Genomic DNA, 25,645 nt, shown 5'->3' on the forward strand with positions numbered 1-25,645 from the left:
CTTGATACTTCTTTATGAGGTACTGTATTCACATAATATTATGTTTGCTTCCTGCAGATAGTTTTGATTGCGAAAGATCTCAATATGCAGCCAATTCCAAACTTTCTAGGGGCACTAGTCAAGATAAATTCTCTACTTTTTTTTTTCTACTTTTTTTTCCCTTTCTTTTCTTTTTTTTTTTTTTTTCATGAGGCTGAAAATGACATCAGAAAGCTGAAGTAGCAGGTTTGCTGCTTACAGAAAGTAGATTGATGATTCAACACTACTAAGAAATTCTGTTAAAATTATAGGCAAAATAGCTTATAAAAAGGAAAACATTTTTTTCTGCACATTATTTATAGCTTTAATTAGAAAGTTCAATGCTTTAGGATTCACTGAAGTAAATCTGCAGCCAAATTGTCTTTGTTGGAGAATAAGTGAGCAACTCTAACTCTCTTAATTAAACTCACATAGAGCTTTTTAGTTTGGTTTGGTGTGTCCTATATCGTTGCCATCCCTGTGTCATGTTCCCCCCCCGCCCAGTTTTTTCAGAGAAAACTTAGAGAAAAAACAATACTTGCTTCCCTGCAGCAGGTCTATTGTCCAGCTGTGTAATAATGTGCAATCTGTTTCAATGACCACAAGTTCACCATATTCATGCTATCATGTCTTAACAGGGTATAAAGTAAAGCTAATTATTTATAACTTTATATTAAGGGTATGAATCACATCAGAATTAAAAATAAAATTTTTTCTTAAATATTTTAGATTTGAGCATTTTGCTTTATGGGAAAATTAGTGGTTTTTTTTCTCTGCATCTCCCCACACATTTTTCAATATAAAGTTTTGCTGCTGATTGCATACAAAAGGGATCCTGTAGTTGGTAAAAGAATGTCATGAAACTGAGATACTCAAATTGTTGGAATTTCTAATATGTTTCTGTTCGGATCATTTCATAGGTATTATTAGCTATAAGTAAAACTTCCGAAGAAAACCTGAACTACTTTTGTAATAAGTAATCAGGTCATGCCAAGACTAGTTAAGCATCTCAATAGCTACATGAAGATATGAGTTGCTGCCAGGTGTGGATATATAAAAGATATATCTATCAATATCAACATCAACATCAATATCAATGTTTATCTCTCCATCTCTATCTATCTCTATCTCTATCTCTATCTCATCTATCTATATCTAAGCTATATCATCTCTCTCTCTCTGAAAATCTTTCCTGATTAACCAAGTATTAGTTAGGATATTCTGACTTTTAAAACAAGAAATGGAAGTACTAAACTATGCATTAGAAGCAGATAACATAATTTATTCCTTCCTATGTATTTCTGACCTCAATTAAGGTCTCTATAATTCACTTCCCAGTGAATCAATGAGATGATACTCAAACATAAGTAGATGGTAGATAAATAGATAGATATTTTAGATCATACCTCTACTCCTTTACCAGAGCTCCCAAAATAAAAGAAAGTTGCATGTTTGGAAAGTGTTTTCATAATTACACTTTTGTTTCTTTGGCAGTAGCTACAAGCTGAAAACTGTCTAATTAACCATAAATAAAGACACATTAGGGGCTAGATAGAAAAGAAATCATGTACCTATAATACAATTGCCTGTAGAGTTAAGGCACCTAAGTCCAAAAAATCTGAATGAAAATGCATCTCTCATTCAGTCTCTGCTCTTGAAATTAGGTCTTTCCTGAGATCAATTCTCTGAGACACTTGATGACATAAGTACTTAGAGACCATTCATAATACTTAGGACAATGATATCCCTAAAAAATAGAGTTGAGATCACTGATATTATGAAAAGTCTATATATGTGGCAGGAGCACACACATATACCCCCAAACTGCCCTCTGTGGGTCTGACAACACAGTACAGGAGCATGGACTGGTGGGAAGCACATGAGCTGCTGGTCATGTACACAAACAACCCTCAGGCACATATCTCAGATACCGGAGCCCTAGACAACACCTCAGCCAATGAGCCTACCTAGGAGACCCCTCAACCAATGAGAGCTGTGTAAGACCATGATCGACAGATGGCTGCAGTTCAGATCCAACCCAGGCTATAAAATTGGGCCCTCGATGGAGACTTCCTTTGAGTGGCTATGCTCAGAGCACTGGGTCTGCGATTGGAAGCCTTCCCATTGGATTGAGACATCACCCAAACTTCCCTGGGACTGAATGTCCTCACCTTATAGGCAAGTGGTTTGCAAATTTTGAGTCATCATTCTAAGCTTAGATTTAGTTACACATGGTGTAGTATTAGTTCCCAACTGACATCCTGAACCTGTAAAAAAGTTTTGTCTACTGAAGTGTTTGTAGTATAAGATTCCTCTTCAGTTAGACCATTCTACCTTTTCGCAACACCATTAAATATGATTTTTGGAACACGTTTTGTTGGTCTTACACTTCGGTAACGGGAACCTACCTTGTTGTTAGATGGCTGGAGTACTATAAGCCAAAAAGTGACTATCTCTCTGCAAGAATTTTCTTTCCCTTAATCACCAGGCGAATGGTTGGAATTAGGATGTATACAGAGGGACTCTTTCTGGAAGCCATGCCAATGTTCAGAAAAGGATGTAAGGCTCTTCAAGGCAAAAAAAGAAATCCTAACCTAGAGCCCTTTAACTCAGGGTCTAACTGAATTTTGGATTCTGTTCTAAGAGTCAGCATGCCCCAAGGTTGGATTAAGGCAACTAAAATCTTTTATTTAGCGTAAAAATTGTACAATCCTATAGTTTAATTCTTTATATTTATATAAATAATTATATATTTATTGACAATGAAATTAGCAGAATATTTTAAAAACCAGTTTTGTTTACATTTGATTGACTAAATAAATTAAATTCTATTTAATTGACTTTACAACTTAGACCTTTAGAGCAAATGTAAGCGAGATAAGTGCAGAAGTTAGCTAGAGTAAAATGGCTATGCTATTTCTGTGTGTTTGTTCACTCCTGGAATTATTCATGTCAAAAGATTCCACAACTCTTCTGTTTTTGAAGAAATACCATCAGTTAAAGATCTTATACTTTAACTTGTATTGGCAAGTCTCCTCTCATTCAAGAGTATAATTTCTCCTTGCATTTTCCAGCAAAGTCTAACTGCTGAAAAGAGGAGTTCACAACTAATTCACAGAATGTTGCTCTGATGTGATTTTAAAAGTGTTTATGCTACATTTAAGTCACAGAAAATCAAAGCAGTATACCTGTCATGTCTGAGTGCACACATAAATAGAATTTTGTTCTAGTAGAACTAATTGATACAAATGTTGGCTTGTTAGAAAGGCTGGTACAACATATTCTTAATCACCAAGGATTGTGGAACTCAAGCATAAGACATCATATGCAGCGTCTGAAAAAAATGAAACGTATTTTGCCTCTTATAGTTTCCTTCAAGACATGATGACTGAATAAGATGCCACCTAAAAGGTCTTACCTTCTTTTTTTACACTTTTCCTCATGTGTTTGTGTCTCTACAGCTTGGAAACTTGGTTTGGAGATCCTGGGGTGACATTCACCTTTCTGGGGTGAAATTCTCAAATCATAGCTAACCGTATAAAATCTACATACCATGAGGACCAAGAATTGTGTGTCTAAGATCTGCAACAGCCAACTTTTTTCTACTACATAGATTAACCATTAAGAAATGTAAAATAACAAATTGTTCTCCTAAATTCTACCTTTCTTCAGAGCTTGCTGGTGCCACATTACCCTGTAGTAGGTTTCTATAGCCTAACGAATAGGGAGATCTTTAAAATTAAAAAGGCAAGACAAATTTTGATATACAGCTTCCGATGTTCGCATGTTTGACAGAGTTTTTCTACTAAATGGTGTGTGGCAGTAATCGCTTTTTTGGCTCTCTGTTAAAAAAAGAATAAACCGATTGTTTATAAAAATCAACAAAGATAATGCCAGGATAAAATTTCAAACTATGAATCCTAATCCTACATTCATGTCTAATTTAGGGCTTTGGAAGATATACAAATTCTGGAGATAGTTTGAGCAAACAATTTTTCATAATTTTTAAAACATTATCTTATGATTTAGTCTTCCCTCCTGAGTGCTGGGAACTCCATTTGTATCTACTTACTTTTTTTTCAATGTCTCTGAGCAGATAGAGCTCTTAGTCATGATTTCTGGGTTATGAAAGTAGTACAAACTCATGCTTTTCTTTCCAAGTTGTCTCAAAATCCATGTAAGTTAATAACTAGATAAGTTACTTGTTTCAAAATTGACTCTGAAAAATTTTTATTTGGGAGTTCTGGAAGGCATTTATCTTCTATTTATATGTTAAAGAAAAAATACAAACAATTAATATTTTGTTAAGTAAAATCAATATGCTTAGTTATGTTTTTCTTTCCTTCTTTAGTAACTCCTTAGAGACTATGAGCTCAAGTAGTATATGCACACAATCTGAGGAAATGCCAGTTCATTATCTTCATTGATATCAGCCCATTATATCTAAATTTATCATTTTTAATAGCTTTAAAAATATAATTATATGGCTATTGTTAGATATGAAACTTATTAATGGTTTTATTAGTGATAAATGAGAGAATTATCTCTCTCTTTTATGTGTGAATAAAAGGTGTAATTTAGACCAGTAATAAAATATTAATACATTTATATTATTGAGATGTCCATATCAATTTTTAAGTTTCAGAACAAAGCAGTTCACTCTGGTAACAAGGAAAAGGAAATGCATGACATAGCTAAAAAGAAATATTGGCTAAATATAAGCATTTTTTAACTGAACACAAACAGAATAAAAACGTACATAAAAATGTACATGTTCTTTTAACATCTCTCTTTCTTTGGTCTACTTGTGCAGTTCTTCAGGAGATTCAGCTGTCTTCTGTACTTAGGTAGAAAGAACAATATAGCTATTGATAATACGGCAACGCACCACAGCAGTATATATTGCTTTATTTACACAATCAAAATTACTTTCTGGAAAAAAAAATTGGAGGGGATTTGGGATGGTTTAATCATCTATCATTCTTCATGCATAATAGAACTGAGAGAAAACAGATTTGTTCATAGAACATATACAGTATGAATTCTATGTGAATCTGTTATGATTCATTAGCTAAATTATCTTTTGAATATGAACAGAAAAGTGAGCTTGGGACATTGCTGCTACAAAGATTGTTATGAGAATAAACGACCACAAAAAAAACACAAAACATGATTTCAGTACTGAGAAATAAATCTCCTTCAGTCCATTAACTTAGGTGATTCAAATCCAAAAAGTACTCACCCTTGAAATGTGTCTTAGACTCCATTTTATTTCAAACTACAAGAGTGAGAACAATTGTGGTGCCTTGAATGCTGAAAGAGAAGTAATGAACAGACATTATTCTTTTGAGTATATATAGAGGCCTCTATGAATATACATTTTCAAAGTCACTCTTGTTGTTTCAGTACATGTATTATAAATAGGTGCTTCTTAGTGTGTCTTCCCTGCTTTTCCTTCAATATACATTCTGATGTCTTGCTGATATGCCAGAATAATCACATAAACACATGTGAAATATATGTGGATACTGATGATGTTTACCCATTCTGGTCTCCAGTATAAAAACCCACAAAACTCCCCAAACAGCAAAAGAATTTCCAGATGTTGAACCTCTTCATAAAAAACCAATCATTTCACCTCCAAAAAAGCCCACCTCTAGTGCTAAAACATACTTACTGCAAGGAGGAATTCCAGTTTTCTCTCTCCTCTCCCAAAGCTTGCATGGCTCCTGAGCGAACTGTGGGCAAAGAATTCTCAAATGGGAAACTCTTTAAAGGAGTCTTTGCAGCAAATGCTTACTACATTGTATTACTTGAATTATAGGAATTTATCACTTATCACTTTCACTTACCGGGAAAGACCTCATTCTGTTTAATCCTGTGCCAAGAAAACCAACCCCAAACAAACCAACAAAAACAAACAAAAAAAAGAGAATAAGGAAACAAAAAGATGAAAAAAGTAAGATGATTTACATGGGATTATACAAGAGGTCAATAATATAGTAAGGAATAACTGACAGAATATAACAAGGTATATCTCACAGAAGCCTCACAAAGTTCAGTGGAGATAACTGAAAATTCCTGCAGTTTGATTTGAATAATATGTCCAAAAATACTGCCTGGAAGAAAGCAGCTTAACATAAAAAGAACTGACGGTCCTGGTGGACAGAAAATTGAACTACAGTTTTTTAGTAGGTCAAAGTTATTGTTTTCCCTGAATAGAATAGAATACTGAACAGTATTCTGAACAGTATTCCTGAACAGAATACTATAATTATTCTGTAATAATTACAATATTTACAATGTTCTTTGGATTGTAAATGGAAATACCCTGCAACAAATAGACACCTTCACTTGCAGAACAGGGCCTTTTCACCAAATTATGAAGCCAGAATCTGTTTTGCTCTACCACACCTCAGGGACTTTTCCCTTGGTTAGTTCTACAATACGTGTAAACTACCAAACCTCATACACTTTTTTTGGCTCTTGCCTAAGCTTTTAGTTTGTTTGTTTGCTTGTTTTTTTTTTCAGTAAATAACTACTTCTTCATTTTGCTTTTATGGAAATTTCCATTTTTCAGGGAATAGTTTCTGAAGAGATTATCATTGACTCTAACGGGATCTAGATAGCTAGGTCATTTTCATACAGACACTCATATGTACATGTCTTACGCTGAAGCCGATCACCACATGCCGTCTACATTTGGTGACCATGATAAAAACTAATTCACTTCACAATATTCACAGAGAAAGTCATCATAAGAAGGAGCAAGAGAATGCAGAGTTTCTTTCATATAGGAAAAATCAGAAAGAACAGCTTTGGAAAGACACTGCTATGACTTTGAGATGGTATATGAAAAGAGGGAAACTTACTATTTATGATGAACAGCAGCACTGGCAGAAGAACAGAGAGGTACATTTTGGCCATGAACAAAATGTGAACTTCCTATCAAAGATAAGTTTTCAATTATGACATGCTGGAATACTGTGAATAGGCAACTGCTATAATTTTGATTTGAGTTTGATTACGTATGATAGTATGTCTGAATACTGCAACTTGTTGATGAAAAAACTCATTTCCAGTCCCCTCTCCAGTATGAGCGAATGGAAGATTTAAAACCTTTTTCCCACCTAAATTATTAGTTGTAAGGGTTTGTCTAACCTTCACAGAAACTGACATCAGCAAACCTGCTGAGAATTTTATTATTGAGGTTATTGGAGTCACTATGGGCCTTGCATTTTGGAGGGCTTTGACACCTTAAAATTTACAAGGAGAAAAATGGTCATATCTCTGGCAATCTTTTTACATTGTCTTGCTGTTTGAACAAAATCATTCTGTTAGTCAAATTTGTGGGTACTTCAGTTAATAAGTAAATTGGTTTTAAATTAAATGTTTTTAAAATCGGCTTATCACTGACTGTGCTCAGATGGTAAAACCTTAATATGAAGTTAGTGCAGCTTAGACATCTATTATTGAGATCATTCTGACTAGACTCCAATTCAATGACACTTACTTACAGGTTAATGTTAATTCAGAATTAATCACTGAAGTAACACAAGGTCATGTATTCAATGAGTTAGTTAAAATTAACAACTAGGATGCTACTCCTAGGCACTCAGCAAGTCTTTGGATGTTCCTTCACTAGGTTAATGTTGCCATCTATTATACACTACATTCTATACTGGTTTCTCTTTTATGGCATGCTTCATTATGAAATTCATTTTCTGTCTATGATTTTACATTAACCTTAACTGTATCTGTGAAACTGTCAGCATTCAAAACAATTACCTTTTCGTTCTGTACTGAAGGTAAGTTAGCAATTGTAATTGGTTGGCATTTTGAACAGCTTACCCCAATGAGATTTATCAAACAACAAACATTGCTAGGCAAAATGAAATTTTATCAGTAATGACTGTTATGATGAATTATTCCTTTGATTCTCATCATTTCAACATTGTCTTTAATGAAGTAGTTCAATGTGGAAAAACGAAGAAGAATGATATTGCCTTCTTTGTAAAATTTCTAATCAAAGAACTCCTTATCAGATATGCTTTAAGGATAATGAATCCTCAGGAAAAGTGTAAATTGAATTATTTAGGGTATAGGCCAGGACCAGTCGTGGTCTTTTTGTTCTGCATTGTAACAGGATCCAGCTCCATGAAGGTGGTTTTTAGGTGTCAGTTTAGTACAAATGGTGAGCAATAATTGTAACAATGTAACATATACACATTCACTGAAAAAAACCCCAAAACCACAACAGCATTATTCTCAAAATAACTGTCTATCCTTTACCAAATGAACAGCACAAGCTTTTAAACTCTCTTTTAATAGTAGACAGAGTTTACCTAACTCTGTATGACGACTTTTAGATGCCAACTGAAAACACTAGGTGTGTAGTTAGGCTATTAAGGTAGTGGAAACCAAGTGAAGTAGATACTAAACCATGCTCTGTCTGTAAGAGTTATTTGGTACTTAAAACTTACTATTTATTAGCATATTCATGGGAACTTTGCTTCAACAGCTGCTTCTTTTAAAAATTTGGGATATGCATCTTTCTTATGTAAAGAAAATAAACCAAATAGTGAAATGTAAAAATATAAATGTTCATGTTCTGGGGTCCAAAAGTGAGAGTTAACGAAAAGAGATCAAAAACACAGGGGTAGAAAAAGCAATAGAGATAGAAAAACAGTATTCTCAAACTGACATTCACACTGCTTAAGTGTTCTCCCTTGATTTTCTATAATATTCTATCTTTTTATTGGCTGTACAATGGTCAGTCTTCCTTTGCTTTTCAGTAGAGAAACTTTCAGCCTTTTAGTTTTTCAGTTTTCTTCTGTTCTAGATTTACATCTTCTTTATTAGCAGAGCAATTAAGCAATTCAAAAGTGAAGTATTTACCTTTGAGCTACCTTCTTATGGACAAAAAAAGACAAAAAAAAAAAAGACAACCTTTTTAGAGAGAAGAAAATGCTTTACACTTTATGAAATTTTATTTAGATAGAACTTTGGAGGATTCATCTTGCTTAATTTTGTGATCTAAATTAGGAGCCTTGCATAAACAAGGCTCTTTCAACAGTTAATGGTGTCCTAATATTCTCCTTTTAATGATTTTTACTATTCAGGAGATGGAGTGAATGCCTTCTTGTGTTACTTAGAGTCAGCTTTCACACTATATAAGGCTTTAGGAAAAATATGTTTATTTAAAAGCACAGATTTGCAGTAAAGAGACAGTATGAAATAGCAAAATTCATTACTAAGGTTATACTTAACTCTATAAAGATATTGGCTGGTTTTGTGCCTGAATGAGCATTTCTTTCTATTCTTCTAAACTATAGAGAATCTCTGTCTTGTAGCTGAAAAAAAAGCATTTCTAATTCCTGCTGTTATTTGTTTAATATTGCTGACACTTTCTTCCAGAAAAGGAAGGAAGGAAGGAAGGAAGGAAGGAAGGAAGGAAGGAAGGAAGGAAGGAAGGAAGGAAGGAAGGAAGGAAGGAAATTATGCTTTTTTTTGGTTTGTTTTGTTTGTGTTTTTTTTTTCCATTATAGCCTCTTATGTGTGCAGTTTGTGGACCAGATCCATAAAATACTACTGCTTATGTAAGTGTCACCTGAAGATTAAAAACAATGTCAGAGAAGGTTAAACTATCCTATACTTTCCCCTCTCTCCTTAGTGTATTGAGCATTTTGCCAATTTCATGAGAAAAAAATTCTGGGGACCCTCTACCATCTTAAACAGAAAGAGATGTGTTTGAATTATCTCTCTTCTTCTTAGTCACAGTCCAAGACACAAGAAAGTTACATAAAAGGAGAGTAGTCTGTCTTTATCTAGATTTTAAAAAAAGAAAAATAAAAGAAAGTAAATGTGAACCCTGATCACGCCTTCTAACAAGGAGCTGAAGATCTGAATCTTAGATGAGAATTCTGAGTGAGAGATCCTGAATTAGCAAAGGTTGCAACATATATCCTTCCCTCAGGTATCTAAATTCAGAGATGAATGGGATTTTAGCTGTTCTGAAACCTAACACCAGTCTTCTTTCCCCATTCACAATATTGGCTTTGTTTGTCCTTCATGGATACTTATCCAGTCCCAGGCACTGTAAGGACACCTTGTGCCCCACGATCCTGTATCCATTCTGGGATATAAGACACGACAATATATCCATTAATTTAACACATTAGAGATTTTATCAAGGGACACAGTATTAGTTCAGTGAGTCAAAAATCTTTCTCAAGGTCATATATTAGCTCCTACTTTCTTTTCCCCCAGCTTCTTGCTTAAAAATGTAAATCTAGATGTAAAAATTTAAAATTAATTCTAGTGTGATGTTTGCTATTACTTTATACATTGTTTTTATGTGTAAGGGAGAGAGATAAGCTTATAACCGTGCAATATTATTTCTATTTTGCATTTGTGCTACTAGCAGTTGAGCTGTAAAAAAGTGCGCCGATAAAGAAGATACTACTGTATATCTCAGCAGAATTTTTCATTTGAATATATTTGGACAGATAGGTATGAATATGCATACACATTATAATTAAATCTCAAGAAAGTAAGGTTTCATTTGAAAATTGTCATAAAGTGAAACTCTAGGTCAAATATTTTAATCATTGTAAACATTTTCAGACACTGTTTTAAGTTTAATTACAATGTCATTAACACAACTACTATCTGTGCTTTACATATCTTGACCCTAAGAAATAATGGGGAGTTATCACCAGAATTTGACAGTTATTAATTACTAACAGTTAGTTTATACTGCATAGCTTAAGGAAAACCAACAAATCTCCAAAGATAAAGTAATCCCATGTCACAAAAGTCTTCCAGCAAGGTTCAGCCATAAACTTCAATGCTTTTGGCATTTATAAATTATTTGGTTCATTATAACAAAGACAGTTTGACATTTGCTAACACTACAAAGTTCCCATGTCTGATTGGACCAAGTACATAAGATTGCTGAGGTGTATATGTTCTTTCCAGAAGAGTCTTATTTTTTCATGTTTAGCAGCCTGGTCTAACACACAGTATAGGTACAATATTTTTTTCACAAAAAGATCACACCACTAGTCTTATGTCAGCCACACTGCCATCATAAGTTATGCTAAAGTAACACTAGCCACCTTGTCTTGCATGTGACTGCTTGAACTAACGTATATGCATGTTATTTTTTTTTAAAGATTACTACACCATTACTACGTTTGAAGTATGTTGGTTGATTATGGCAATTATTTGACAATATTATATGTGATATTGCATGGCAATGTGAATTCTGTTTTCTATGACCTGGAAAATGCATTTGTATCTTCTTATAGAATCATAGTATCATAGAATTATAGAACTATTTAGATTGGAAAAGACCACCGAGTTCAACCATAAACCTATTACTACCAAGTCCACCGCTAAACTATGTGCCTAAGCACCACGCTTACACATCTTTTAAATCCATCCAGGGATCATGATTTGACCATTTCCCTGGGGACCCTGTTGCAATGTGTGATAACCCTTCCAGTGAAGAAATTTTTTCCAAAACCTCCCCTGGTGCAACCTAAGGCCATTTCCTCTTGTCTATCCCCTGTTACTTGAGAGAACAGACTGATCCCCACCTCACTACAATCTCCTTTCAGGTAGTTGTAGGGAAGGATAAGATCTTCTCTGAGCCTCATTTTCTCTAGGCTAAACAATCCCAGTTCCCCTAGTTGCTCCTCATAGGACTTGCTCTCTAGACCCTTCACCAGCTTTTTTGATCTTCTTTGGACATGGCAAAACAATAACTTTTTTGCTATTTGTCCCCCTAACTCCACTGCTAGAACATTACAAATCATATATTTACTATCTTTAGTGAATTATGAATAATGTATTGCTAAAAGTAATACACTTTTCATATTTCTATAGAAATACGTTATGTTTCCTTTCTGTTGATTTTATTTATTGTAATTTTCAAGCAGATGAAAAATGTTCTTCAAATTTTGAAATGCATTATAGGCTATGAAAGTTACTAAGGAAATTGTTACTATTAAATATCACATGTCTCTGTGACATGTAGTTTTTACCCCTAAATATTCTCTCATGTATGTTTACATAAAAAAACAAAACAAAACAAAACAAAAAACAAAAACCAGCCTTAGTCTTAGTCAAAGAAAAACTCTTAACATCGAAAAAAAATTATAAGACATTGTAAAAGAACTTATCAATGCTAAAATCCATAGCAGACCATGCCAAAAATTGGTAGCAGCACAGGAAAAATAATTTTAAAAAAGCAATCTGAAAACAGGGGAACATTCAGAAAAAAAACTTCCTAGAATGATAATAGTAATACTGGCAAGATTTTGTAAAACTCAGTTACAATAAAAAATCTGATAATTTACATTTTTTACCTACAAGTTTTGGGATTTTTTTTCTTTGTTTTGTTTTGCTTTGCTTTCAGATTGGTCTTCTTTTAACCCTTTCCATAATCTCCTGGATATTATCTTCAACAGATAGTCTAAGTAATAAATAGATTGCAAGCTTTCAATCATATACACATTAATTCAAGAGTTTGACCTAGCAGGAATGCAACTAGTAGTTTTTGCAATCATCTGCTGTACATTATAATACTTTGAAAACAGAAAAGCTGGATAATCACATGTGTTCTCGTAATAGTGCCATCAGTGCCATTACTTGGTAACGTGGGGCATTGCCGTCAATCACAAACCAGTAAAGATTATTGTACCTATTTTTGACTAATAGTTACTTAAAAATGTTTAATACAAAAATGTTGGAGTACTCTCATAACATGCTCTATTTTTCTAGAAATGCATGTCATTTTAAAGGAGTGAATGACTCTGTATTTAATTAGTGTGTCCAGGACACTAAACAGTAAAGATTTTTTTTATTTAAATTAAACTTAATTTAAATTTAAACTGAAAAAATTAATTTAAACTAAATTTAAGACACTTAAATTAAAAAGGAAATGTTTTCTTGGGGGAGGGGGTGGGAGTGGGGTTCTTTTGTTTGTTTGTTTTTTGCTTTTTTGTTAGTTTGTTTTATGGTTGGGGTTTTTGTTTGCTTGCTCACTTGATTGTTGGTTTTGGTTTTCCCTATTTCTATGTGTGCATTCTACATAATAATTTATGATTCTTAATGACACTTCACAGGTTACAAAATAGTATCTTGCAGACCTGTCCAGGTTGTCACAGTCAAATGAACATCTCTGTATTAAAGTAATGTCATATTTTATATTAAATTTAAAAGAAAAAAAAAAAAACAAACACGTTAAGACTGTTGCAAAAGTTTTTCCATCTTTAGTATGCAATATCATGTGGTCTTCTGCATCTTGTGCACCTACCTTTCTTCAATCACAGTATTATTTTACAAGACAGGAATATCTCAAGACTTTTAGAAAATTAACCAGATTAGAAAAACTCAAGTTACTTGTCTACAATAGGATTTTATATTATGGAAAATAATTCTAAGTGACTGAAAGCTTTGGATAGGGGAAATTAATCATTGTTCTCAGGAATTTAAATGGAAGACAGCAACAATTAAGAATTCTGAGTATGATGCAGCATACCTCCATGTCCTATAGGCAAATTAAAATGTTTAATACTGTTTTCTTGATTTATGATGGATAAATCTGGGGTAAGGTAAGTTAAGGAAAGGATTGGATTCTAACACTTTGGTTATGTGTTTGTATTATCCTAAATAATGCTATATATGACTACTATGATTGATATTTTTAGTTGAATTGATGTCTTTCTCTTTGAGTTTAATTAAGAAGGACCTCTACTTTTGAAGGAGAAAGAATTCTGCTTTTCCCTTAGTCTTAATTCAGTACTTGCAAAAGTCATAATTTGTGTCTCCATGAGAAGAGTAATAAAGTCTCTGAATAGCCTATGACTATCTATTAATATTTTTTGGTTTATATAACAACTAAAAAATCTAGTATTAATCATAGACAACCATATCAGCATAAAAAGTACAGCATATTCCTTTTATTATTTTCAAAAAGGTCTCTTTCCTGAAAAGTGTGAATGTTATTTGTAATATATGTGCATATTTGCATATGCAGAGACATAAAGGTTTATACATAGCTTATATTTATTAATGTATTCCTTCAAAGCATATTTACAGATGAAAATGCAATAGACTGGAAAAACACTGAGGAAAAATGCTAGGTTTTAAAAACAAAATCCTTGATGATTTAGGAATGCTTTAACTCTTTATTACCAGAAAATTGCACTGTTGTGATCCTTTTCTCAAGTCCTACATCATTTTTTTTAAAACAAGATAATTACAGCACAGGGTGCAGAGATGTGATAGTGTTACCATTTCCAAAGCTGCAATTAAGTCTGAATTAACCTGTTTTTCTAATCCCTTCTTCTCTGTTATTTTTTCTCCTCTTTTCATTTCACTGGACTGAAAAAACATACTGATTCCCAGCCGCTATATTATCTGTCTCGATTTTAATTTTTATGAAACTTTCTAAAAAAGTTTTTGCTGTTTTTGAATAACAAACTTGACCGAAATGAATGTTTTTACATAATCACAGAAAGATTTAGGTTGGAAGGTACATCTGAAGGTTTTCTAGTCCAAACCCGTGCTAGAAGCAGTGTTAGCTTCACATTTAGATCAGGTTGCTCAGGGCCTTGTCTCATGAAATTTGTGATATCTCCAAGGATAGACAGTACACAGACTGGGGAACCTCTTCCAGTGCTTAACCACTCTAAATGTTAAACATAACCTAGTAATACCCAGTCTGAACTTCCTTTGCTGCAACTTGTGATTGTGGTCTCTTGACCTGCTGTGTGTATGTCTCAATGAAGAGTCTGGCTCCACCTTCTCTATAGAGCCATTCGGGTAGTGGAAGATGGCAGTTAGATCCCCTGTTGGCAGACTTTTCTCCAGGTTAAGCAAACTCAGTTTCCTCAACATCACCTCATACATCATATATCCCAGATGGTCTCCCTCCATTTTTTCAACATCTCTCTTCTACTGGACAGAAACTACCCAGAGCTGGACAGAGCATCCCAGACCACTGAACAGGCGAAAACTAACCACTGCCTCAACCTGCTGTCCACCCTCTTGTGAATTCTGCCTAGTGTGTGGTTAGCCCTCATGACTCTGGTTCTGCTTGTTGCCCACCAGAACTCTCAGATCCCTCTCACTAAGTGCAAAAAAAGAACAGTTCGTATATGCAAAGGGGAGAATTTATTGTTAACCTATAAGTAAATTCTTAATGCCAAAGACTTAGTACAATTAAAATGACACTAACAGTTCAAATAATATAGTAAAACGATAAATGCACCAACTGTCTAATAGCTACCCCTTTCTCTGATGTTGTACTCATTGGACCAACATGGTATTCTGTGATTCCATAATCCTTCCACCGCCCTTCTGACACGTAAAGGTGGGGTGTGGAGGTGGTGCCTTCAGTCTGTGTGCATGGGGAGATAAATATTCAGGCGAGTCATCAGCGTTGCTGGAGGTATAATACCAATGCTGATGGTTTCATTTTCTTCCCTTTGGATCTGCTTTTCTATGTTTATTGATGTGCTTAAAGCCTTGCTGTTTCTTTACTAAGCTGCATGTAAATTTACTATGGTGTGGTTCACATATGTTGGATAGTGGTTCTTCATTCTCCATATTCCCCTCTCCAAACTGGTTTTACTCAGCTCCCAAGCCTTTTCTCCTTTGATGGCAAATAACTGACCAATAAATGATTACTTGTTTTACAGGGGTCCTGGTTGGTACATGCCCAAATTCATAAGGCCATATCTGTGGTAGGCTGTTGTCTCTGTGACACATAAGGAGTCACTGTGGAGAAATTGGTCCGGGTTTCTGATTCCCTTATCTTCTAAAGGAAAAAGTTGTCCGCATTTTTGTTTTTTAGTTCTGCTTTTTTGCTGTCTTATTATCAAATATAGCTGATCATGCGCCATAGAGATATATAGACATTTGTTTAACAAGCTGAACTTCAACAGGTAAGCACTATCAGGTCTGTTGGACAGTTTATCTACAGATTTTCCCATAATATCTGACAAATGTGATATATTACAAATCTAGACAGATTTCAGTTACAAAGCTAGAAATTTATGCTTCTGAAATATCTCTTAGACTCAGCTGAACTACTAAAGCACAAGTTTCAAGCTGTGGTAGCATGCTGCTGCTGCTACTTTGTTCACTTTTATGGTTAGAGGACATTAAAGCTGTAATTGAGGAAACACCTCATTCTCATTTTAATGAGGAAGTCATGAGACTGGATAAACTGAGCGTGGATATCAGATGCATGCACACACACAGAGATTAGGAAATTATTTTGGTTAATTTACTGTTTACATATCTTTAATTAAAATGCTATCTTTGCAAGACAAATGCTGAACATAATCCTGGGATTATGTGCTAGTGATTCTTAGTCTTGTTTCTTAATCCATTTCCTTTATTTATTAAAGAGAAATATTGATCTACTACTTTGTGACCTAGTAGTCGTTTATTTCCGTAAGACGTTTTTGCTTTCCTAGAATCATAAAAAATAAAAAAAACCTTTTTTTTGTCTCACAGAAGGATAAGAGGTGGATGTAATATATTTGCTAGATAATAAGCCAAATAACTAAAATACAGTCTAGATTATATGATAGAAGGAAACATGCAATTAACCGAGAAACCTCTATTCAAAGTGCAAGCAGCAGTTACAGGATATGTCAGATGGATTTCTACAGGGATCAGTTTTGGGCCAGATAAACTCAGTATTTAAATTAGTAATGTAGAAGAAGGATAATGCTAAACATGGAAGCCTTATAAGAACTTCAGAAGACATGACTGGAGATGATCATCATACTAAAAATTTAAGAAATGTCCAAAATAAATAGGATGCAAATTAATAATTGCTACTGCAAAATGTCAAGAGTGAAAGAATCTAGGTTAAAACAAAAAAAAACCTCTAAAATCTTATTTATCAAGACAAAAGACCCAGCTGGGTCATTGTTCTGGAAAATTTCACATTAAAAAATAATAAATTAGAAATTGAGCAGTTAAAGTCACAAATAAATAAAATAATAATGATTTACAAGTCTAAAACACATGGTGTATGAGAAAGAACAAATGACCTAAATTAGTTTGGTCTAAAGAAGACTATAGGGACATGTGACAGAAGTCTTTATGCATATAAAAAGGAGAAAAAAAACAACCAAACAAAAACCCCCAGCAGTTTGCTAGATCTACTGCAAATAAAATAAGAATCAATGTGCTTTTGTCAAGTAAAATTGTTCTATGATACTTTTTTTTTAAAAAAAAACAAACCACAATTTTGTCTATGAGGGTTTAATGATTTGAAGAAATTAATTTATAAATGTAACAGCTAAAAACATTTTCCTCTTAATCTACTTTTTATGAGAAAGATTTGCTTGACCAATGTGACAGTATTTCATTTTCCATAACTAGAACATACTTTTGGATATCTTCCAGCTATTACATCCTAACAAGCTGCAACTGTATTCCACATAAAAAAGAAATACAGATTTTAAAGATTTCTAGGTGTGGACTATTGGATTTTTCTTTTCTGCCTGTAAAAATAGAGACATCCAGAAATTCTTTTTAACATTAGATATTTTTGAATGTTTTTTTCTTTTCTTTTTCTTTTCTTTTTTTTTTTTAATAATACTACAGGTTAAATTACATAGATGTCATGACCTCATGGTTTTCTATAACAATGGAAGTTTTAAAGTAAAATTTTCAGATCTCAGGATATGTCTTTACTGATACACTGACTGTGTATTAATTCCTTTCACAGTTGCACACAACAACAATAACAAAAAAGTTGTGGACCTACATTTCTGTTTGTAGGTATAATAGTTGGTGTGCATTTGCTAGCTTATGAGAGCAGATATTGTATGCGGTTAGGAAAATTTAGCTTGTAATGGCAATGCTAGCTGCATCTAAGCTAGCTTAATGCAAGATTAAAGTTTAAATCTGTTCAATAAAATTCACACTCTGTGCTAACAGTGAAAATTACTTGAATTCCAAGCAACTTTTAAAGCTACATCAAAGAACTCAGTAAGGAGGTATTTTCTAAAATATAAACACTAAATAACACGGTGCACAAAGGTATTGATCCTTGAGTTTTAAAATCTCCAGATATAATACCATCTTGACTGAATTATGTTTCTATAGCAAAGGAATGACCTTTTCTATAAAAACTGAAGTTAGAACACATATTAGTAAAAAGCACTATATCTCTTCAAGTTAGGAAGTAAGTATTTTGATTTCAGTAAACTTCACAGTTACATAGTAAATATTTCAAAGGAAAAAGTTTATTGTTAGTGCTTTTAATCATTCATATAAAAATATTTTTTGAATGCAATGGCATCAGGTTTTTTGTTACTATAAGTAATACTTACATAAATAAAATCTTTTGTTTTCCATCTTTAAAAACAAACATCTCATTAAAATGTCACTTCCTACTGAATTAACACAGTACTTTTTTTGTTTATTTACATTAAATTCAACAGATGTTATTGAGTTGATTCCATTTTTTGTATAAGATAATGACAATACAATTAGGACTTTTTTTCAAATCTGTAATTGTAAAATTGACCTTATTAAAATTCCACTTCCTTCATAATTAAAAAAAAAACTAATTACTTGTAGTAATTGGATGAGAAATGACATTTTCAGTTCATTAATATTCAACAAATTGTTTTTGAAGATGTTCTTGCATGGTTAGTAGTCAGTCTTCAGCATTTCTGTTCATTTCTTATTTAAAAGTCATCTGGAATAATAGTTTGCATTTTAATAAGACAAGCCTTTATGAATTGACTTTATTTATAAGGTTTTTAATTGCTAATTAATGTGTGAAAATATCTGTCTCCTGTAATATTTCTAACACACGAAGTGAAAGGTGAATGTAATAGAACAACAATTTGGACGTGATGCGTCGCTCTAAATAAGCTTGAAAGATACAATATTTCCCATCCATGAATTTTCATTATTCTTTCTAGAAATGTCAAAACCAGGTTTAATATGTCACGGTACTGTGCACCTGAATAAAGAAGTCAATTTATCTAACATCACAAAGTAGAGGCAAATCAAAATAATGATGTATGAACGATTTTATTAACCAGCAAAGTACTACTGAGATCATTTCAAGGTGTGTACTGTTTATATTATTTGATGTAATCACATTTGAATTGATATCTTATATGCACTCTAACGCTTTTTATAGATCTTTGAATTTATGTGTCTATATTTATAACCTTGAAGTGTAATTCCTCTGACATCCCTAGGACAGTCAGAGCTCAGACGAGCTCAGACACAGCTATGAAGAGATTTCCCTTCTGATAAGCCCGAACTATGAGCTGCAGTGATCACTTTTAAGGGTAGGTGTCAAATTGCGAATAAAAACTGTCAGATGAAATCAAATGTGAATTCATTTTGAGTGATATATCAGCATCAGAAATTGAACTGAAATTATTTTGTACTTTCCTATTGTCAGACAAAGAATCTTCATGTGATTTAGGGGTTTATATTTCCATAAGTAGATATAAATTTTGGATAATTCTGCTTCTGTTTTTACACATCAATATCTTCAGATATTTAACCTCATGTATCAGCAGTGGTAATTAGGCTGCCTGGGAAACTGTAGCTGCTTCAGGAATTTCGAGAGCTTCCAAAGTTTGGTTGCGTCTGAGAGAGAATTTTGAGGATGACAATATTGCACTAAAGGCCATTTTTTTTTTAATGTATCCTTCAGAATCCCTCCAAACTTTTGTTTTCATGTCCCCTTTTTACCCAGGGAGCCTTTATTTTTAGAATGTTTCTGTCCGACCTTTACAATTCCCCTTAACGTTTTCCAGACAAAAAGTATACTCAGTTTAGCCTACAGTCTCACACAAGCAGAAGCAGAGAGAGCTGACAACATCCAGGACTAACCAACAGACATTCTGCAGTGGAAAGGGAAATTTAGAGCTTGGCTAATCTAAGTTCTTAGCTTTCAAAATAGGACATTTATCAGAACTCAAATTCCAAGTATGGTGATGTCCAGAGTACATAGAGACCTTGCTAGAGGCATCCCAATCATTCTTCAAAGCTCCTGTGCTTTCCAGAAGGAATGTGGCAGTTATGCCCACAAGCCCATTCCCACGTAAGTATTTTGGGTCTGCAGATGACTCATTTCCTGGTTTAGCAGGTGACTCTGTCTGCTAGTTTATAGCCAGTTGAAATGCATCAATTTATTTATTTATTTATTTTTAATTTCATAGAATCATTGAATTGTTAGAGTTGGAAGGGACCTTAAAGATACTCTACTTCCAAGCCCCCCTGGCCTGGGCAGGGACACCTCCCACTAGACCAGGTTTTTCAAAGCACCATCTAGCCTGAACCACCAAAGCACCACCATCTTGAACACCTCCAGGGATGGGGCATCTACAACCTCTCTGGGCATTTCAATACCAAATCAACTTTTTTCAGGAATCTGCTGCTCCACTGAAGTTTCTGACAAAAAAGGCTGCTAGAGATTCCTGACTGCAAATCAACACCAGTAACTTCCAGTAGAATATCAGAGAATGAGATGTAAACATCAACCTTCCACTTGTGAAATTAATGTCCTGTGAAACAGAGAAGTCTCTGCTCATGCAGCCAGCATCCCCTCATTCAGGTGGGAATGCATATTCAACTACTAAAATTGAAGTTCTCAGAAATTTCACTATGTGACACACAGATGTGAATGAGCGTGAAACAACTAGATAGTGGCTAGACACCCACATTTTGAAAATCTGAACGTGATTTGCTTCCTTTTTACATATATTTTACTGAATGTATCTATTTAACATTCATGTCAGTTTTAAAAAATATATTCTTAGGTAAACTTGTCATCACTATCTTTTCAAGGGGTTCTTTTGTTTGTAAAAAGCTGAAAATTCCTTGTTTTTCAAACTTCTGGTGTACGTACAAGTCTCCCATCTTTACAAGCACATTAAAATAATCAGCTCATTCTCGGATTTAGTGAGTGAAATGTCCTGGGGATATTTATTAGAACATTCAGACTGATTTGTAAGCAGGTACTCGGGGGTGAGGGGAAAGGCGGGGGGGTAAGATAAGTTCCTTAGCTCTATAGTTGCATAATGAGTCTAAAAGGCTAATCCTGGCATGCAAGAAAAGAATTACTTCTGCTACAGTTTTGAAATAATAATGACTTTTCTCACACAGTTAATTTCCACAGCAATCAATAAAATTAATGATGCTCTAGTTTATGTATAAGGTATATACTTAAAATTTGGAACTGCATCCTATTTAAACAGCATGCAGAAGTAGCCTCTGTATATTGTATGCAACACTTTCATTGGCAGGAAAAAAAAAAGATGAATCTACTGTGGCCTTCGTACTCTATCAGGAAAAAGTGGGTAAATTTCTTAGTCTTCATACCTTAATATTTGTGTGACATTTAGAACCACATTTACAACAGGAACATATGTTGGCATTTTGGAAAAGAAATCTTATGATAATAATATAAAAACATTGGGAGACAAAACAATTAGACACAATTAGTCTTTACCAGTGCTCATGGGCCCCAGGCCCTGAGAACAAAAATCCAGGCTGATGCAAACACAGACCTACCATCAGTGAAGGAAGAGTTGGTATGCGAACTATTATAGGAGCTTGGTGCCTGCAAATCAATGGGTCCTGACAATATCCACCCAAGGATGTTAAGAGAGCTGCCTGATATTGTTGCCTGGCCACTCCCCATAATCTTTGAGAAGTTGTGGAGATTGAAGGACGTCCCATTAGACTGAAGGAAGGCTAATGTCACCCCTATCTACAATAAGGGCTTTGAGGAAGATCCAGGAAGTTATAGGCCCATCAGTCTTACTTCAATCCTTGGGGAAGTTATGGAACGAATCCTCCTGGGGGCTATCACAAGTGAAATGAAACATGTGATTGGGAAAAGCCAGAACAGATTCACCCAGGGCAAATCGTACTTGACAAACCTGATCACCTTCTACGACAAAGAAACCTGATTGGTTGATGTGGGGTGAGAGGTGGATATTGTCTAGATGGATTTCTCCAAGGCTTTCGGTATGGTTCCCCACAGCCTCCTCCTAGAAAAACTGATGTATTACAGTCTAGACAAGTGGTCTGTGCAGTGAGTGGGGAACTGGTGGACAGGCCGTACCCAGAACGTGGTGGTAAATAGCTCAAACTAGCAACCTGTCACAAATGGGGTCACCCTGGGATTGACATTGGGCCCAACACTGTTTAATGTCTTCATAAGTGATCTGGATGATGGGATCAAGCGTACCCTGATGAAGTTTGCTGATGACACCAAACTGAGTGGGGAAGTGGACACTTCAGAAGGGCAAGACACCCTGCAGGAAGACCTGGACAGGCTGGAAGAATGGGCTAACAAGAACCTTATGAAGTTCAACAAGGACAAGTGTAAAGTCTTGCACCTGGGAAAACATAATCCAGAAGTGCAGCACAGACTGGGATCTACCTGTCTGGGGAGCAGTTCTGTGGAAAGGAATGTGGGGGTCCTGGTAGACAACAAGCTCCATATGAGTGAACAGTGTGCTGCTGTGGCAAAGAGAACCAACAGGATGCTGGCTTGCAACACCAAGGGCATCACCAGCAGAGATAGAGAAGTTATTATCCCACTCTACTCAGCTCTTGTCAGGCCACACCTGGAATACTATACAAAAAATATGTGGACAGGCTGAAAAGGGTCCAGAGAAGGAACATAAGGATGATCAAAGGACTGGGAAGCCAGCCATCGAAGGAAAGGATGAGAGCGCTGAGTTTGTTCAGTCTCAAGAAAAGAAGGCTTAGGGGAGACCTTATCATAGGATCATAGAATCTTTTTGGTTGGAAGAGACCTTTAATATCATCAAGTCCAAATGCTAACCTAGCACTGCCAACTTACCACTAAACCATGTCCCTAAGCACTACATCTGCATGTCTTTCAAATACCTCCACAGATGGTGACTCAACCACTTCCCTGGGTAGCCTGCTCTAGTGCTTGGTAACCCTTTCAGTGAAGAAATTTTTCCTTATATCCTATCTAAACCTCCCCTGGTGCAACTTGAGGCCATTTCCTCTTGTCCTATCACCTGTTACTTGTTCACCATGTTCCAGTATTTAACGGGTGGCTACAAAGAAGATGGAAACTCCTTTCTTACAAGCAGTCACATGGAAAAGATGAGAGGTAATGGGTACAAGTTACTCCTGGGCAGTAACTTATATTTATGTAAGTATATACTTATGTAGTATCCCTTATATTTTTATTAAATACTCTGCTATTTTCAATGATTTTATTGAAATCAGATATTGCTGAATTTTCTGTTTGCTTTAAAATATGCAAATGTAATATGTCTTACCCAAAAGGCTAAGGCTTGCAAGATTTCTAATGCCTGTAACTTTAAAGAGCCTGAGGAGAGGCTTATTTACTATGTTTATAAAGGTTTAAAATTAACTAATAATAATAGCAGCAATAAAGGTAATGTTATGTCTGAAGATGCCTCACATTCTACTAAGAAGCTGGAATGAAAGTTACCTCGTGTAAAGCATGTGCCAAGCCAGAATTCAATTGCCCTTCATGACTGAAGATCTGCTGCTCACTGTAGCAGACCTCAGAACGGTGTTGCATTGACTTTTTATCACCGTCCTCATTGATGCTTCTTTTTGTGCTACATCATTCTTTGAATCCCTTCCAAAGAACTTGGTAAGTGGTCTAGTCCATTAGCTCAGATTTACTCCCACTTCTCTTTCTTTACTTATTTTTTTATGTGTCAAATGCAGTCACAATAAAATTTTGTTCTGGTCAGTGTGACTCCTTTTATTTTGGTCTGTGACTCCTTTTAAAATTGCACACTGTTACAGAGTAGTTGCAGCTCTACCTTCTTAACTTTTTCTGCTTTGTTATGAGTTATTTACTCTTTACTCATAACATTTCCATTCTGCAACACTTGGCCCCAGTTCCAAATAAATATTTTCAGTAATGCCAGATAATCTCTTTGCTTCTTCTTGTGGATGTTTCCTTTAACCAACAGATTGCTGAATGGAAATTTACACCTAACAATACCACGCTAACTTGCACGGTGGTGGTCTGCTCTCCACACACTTTTGGAAACAGAGCATGCCCCCCTCTGTGTTTATATTTACTGCTCTACCGGTGTATGTTTTATGAATCCATCCCTTTCTGTTGACAGCTGATCTTCAGACACAGCAGGAGGTCCAGCAAGATTGTCTGAAATAAAACCTCAACTCACCACAGCAAATATTTTCCATTACTTGTAGAAAACTGACCTACTTCTGAAAGTCGGGGAAGTTAAGTACAGGATACAACTGATTTAAGCAATTGCAGCATATATAGTGGTTTTTTTCACTACAATATAATTACAATTTACTGTACAAATTTATCTTGTTTGGATCTTAAATTACCCAAATTATTTACCCATTTCTGTTACATTTTCCCACAAACTTTACTATAACTGCCTGTAGTACAGTACTATGAACTGCACAAACATACATACTTTAACAGCTTTCTCCAATAAGGAGGTCAATAGAAATAGCACATACTGACCCATAATTGAATGCAAGAGATTTACTAAAACTGATTAAGCTTTCAGAGTCACGCACGGGCAGCTATGCTCATACATCTCAACCATCCTGTAAGTGCACATCTTCCCTAATACTGACTTGCAGATTTAGCAGTCATGTCCTAGGTCAAAGAATATACTCATGATAGAGCAACCTGAAAGTGCCTGGCTGAATAATAATATTAGAATTAATAAAATACTTTGCACAAGGGATGGCTGATGGCATTGCCGGTCTTTCAAAATATGTTGTGGTTGATAATGATTGCTTAGGTCTGCAAATCTTCTCTTCTTCATCATTTAAATTAATGTTTTAACTTAATTTAAAATGTAAAGCCAAACTCAATGCATGGGGATAGATCCCAGGCTGTTGCAAAGTATTATACATTGATTGTCTTTACCACTTAGTAGGAAGCCCAGTTACTCCACTAGACTTTCAGCTTTCATATAAAGTAAAGACACAAATGAACAAGAAAACAAGCTTTATGTTTCTGTTTTGAGGTAAGTGGTTTTTTGTTTGGTTTTGTTTGTTTGGTTGGTTGGTTTTGTTTGTTTTGGTTTTGGTTTTTTTTTGCATGGGGAAAGCATAAACCATAGACTTTAAATAACTGTAAATCAGGCAACATATAAAATGTTCCAGTGTTCACTGGGGAAAAAAATCTGTGCTGCTTTCTACCTTGAAAAGTCACACTTGAATTAATCAGAAACCATGACTACCTTTGCTCTGATTTAGGTACACTGTGAACAATAGTCACCCTTTAGCACCATTTAGCAGTTAGTGTAGAATGGCATTTGTGTAAACCATGACAACATGTAGTGGCCAAAGTGTTTCAGATGCTGAGGTACTATTTTTGTCCGTTGTTACAGTTTGTTCTTCCTGTTCCTTTACGTTTTTTTTAACACGACACTTAGCTTTAGATATCTGAAATTCTGATGTCTACATATGAAGTGCTTGTTTTGTAGTTCCTTTACTTGTGAATGGAAGAAAACAGGCATTATTCATCACACTATTTATCAGACCTTTTTTTAATGTCTACTTCAGGGTAAGATGAGTCGTTCCTGAAACT

The sequence above is a fragment of the Rissa tridactyla genome, chromosome 1 (genome assembly GCF_028500815.1).
Source record: "Rissa tridactyla isolate bRisTri1 chromosome 1, bRisTri1.patW.cur.20221130, whole genome shotgun sequence".
Classification (NCBI taxonomy): Eukaryota; Metazoa; Chordata; class Aves; order Charadriiformes; family Laridae; genus Rissa; species Rissa tridactyla.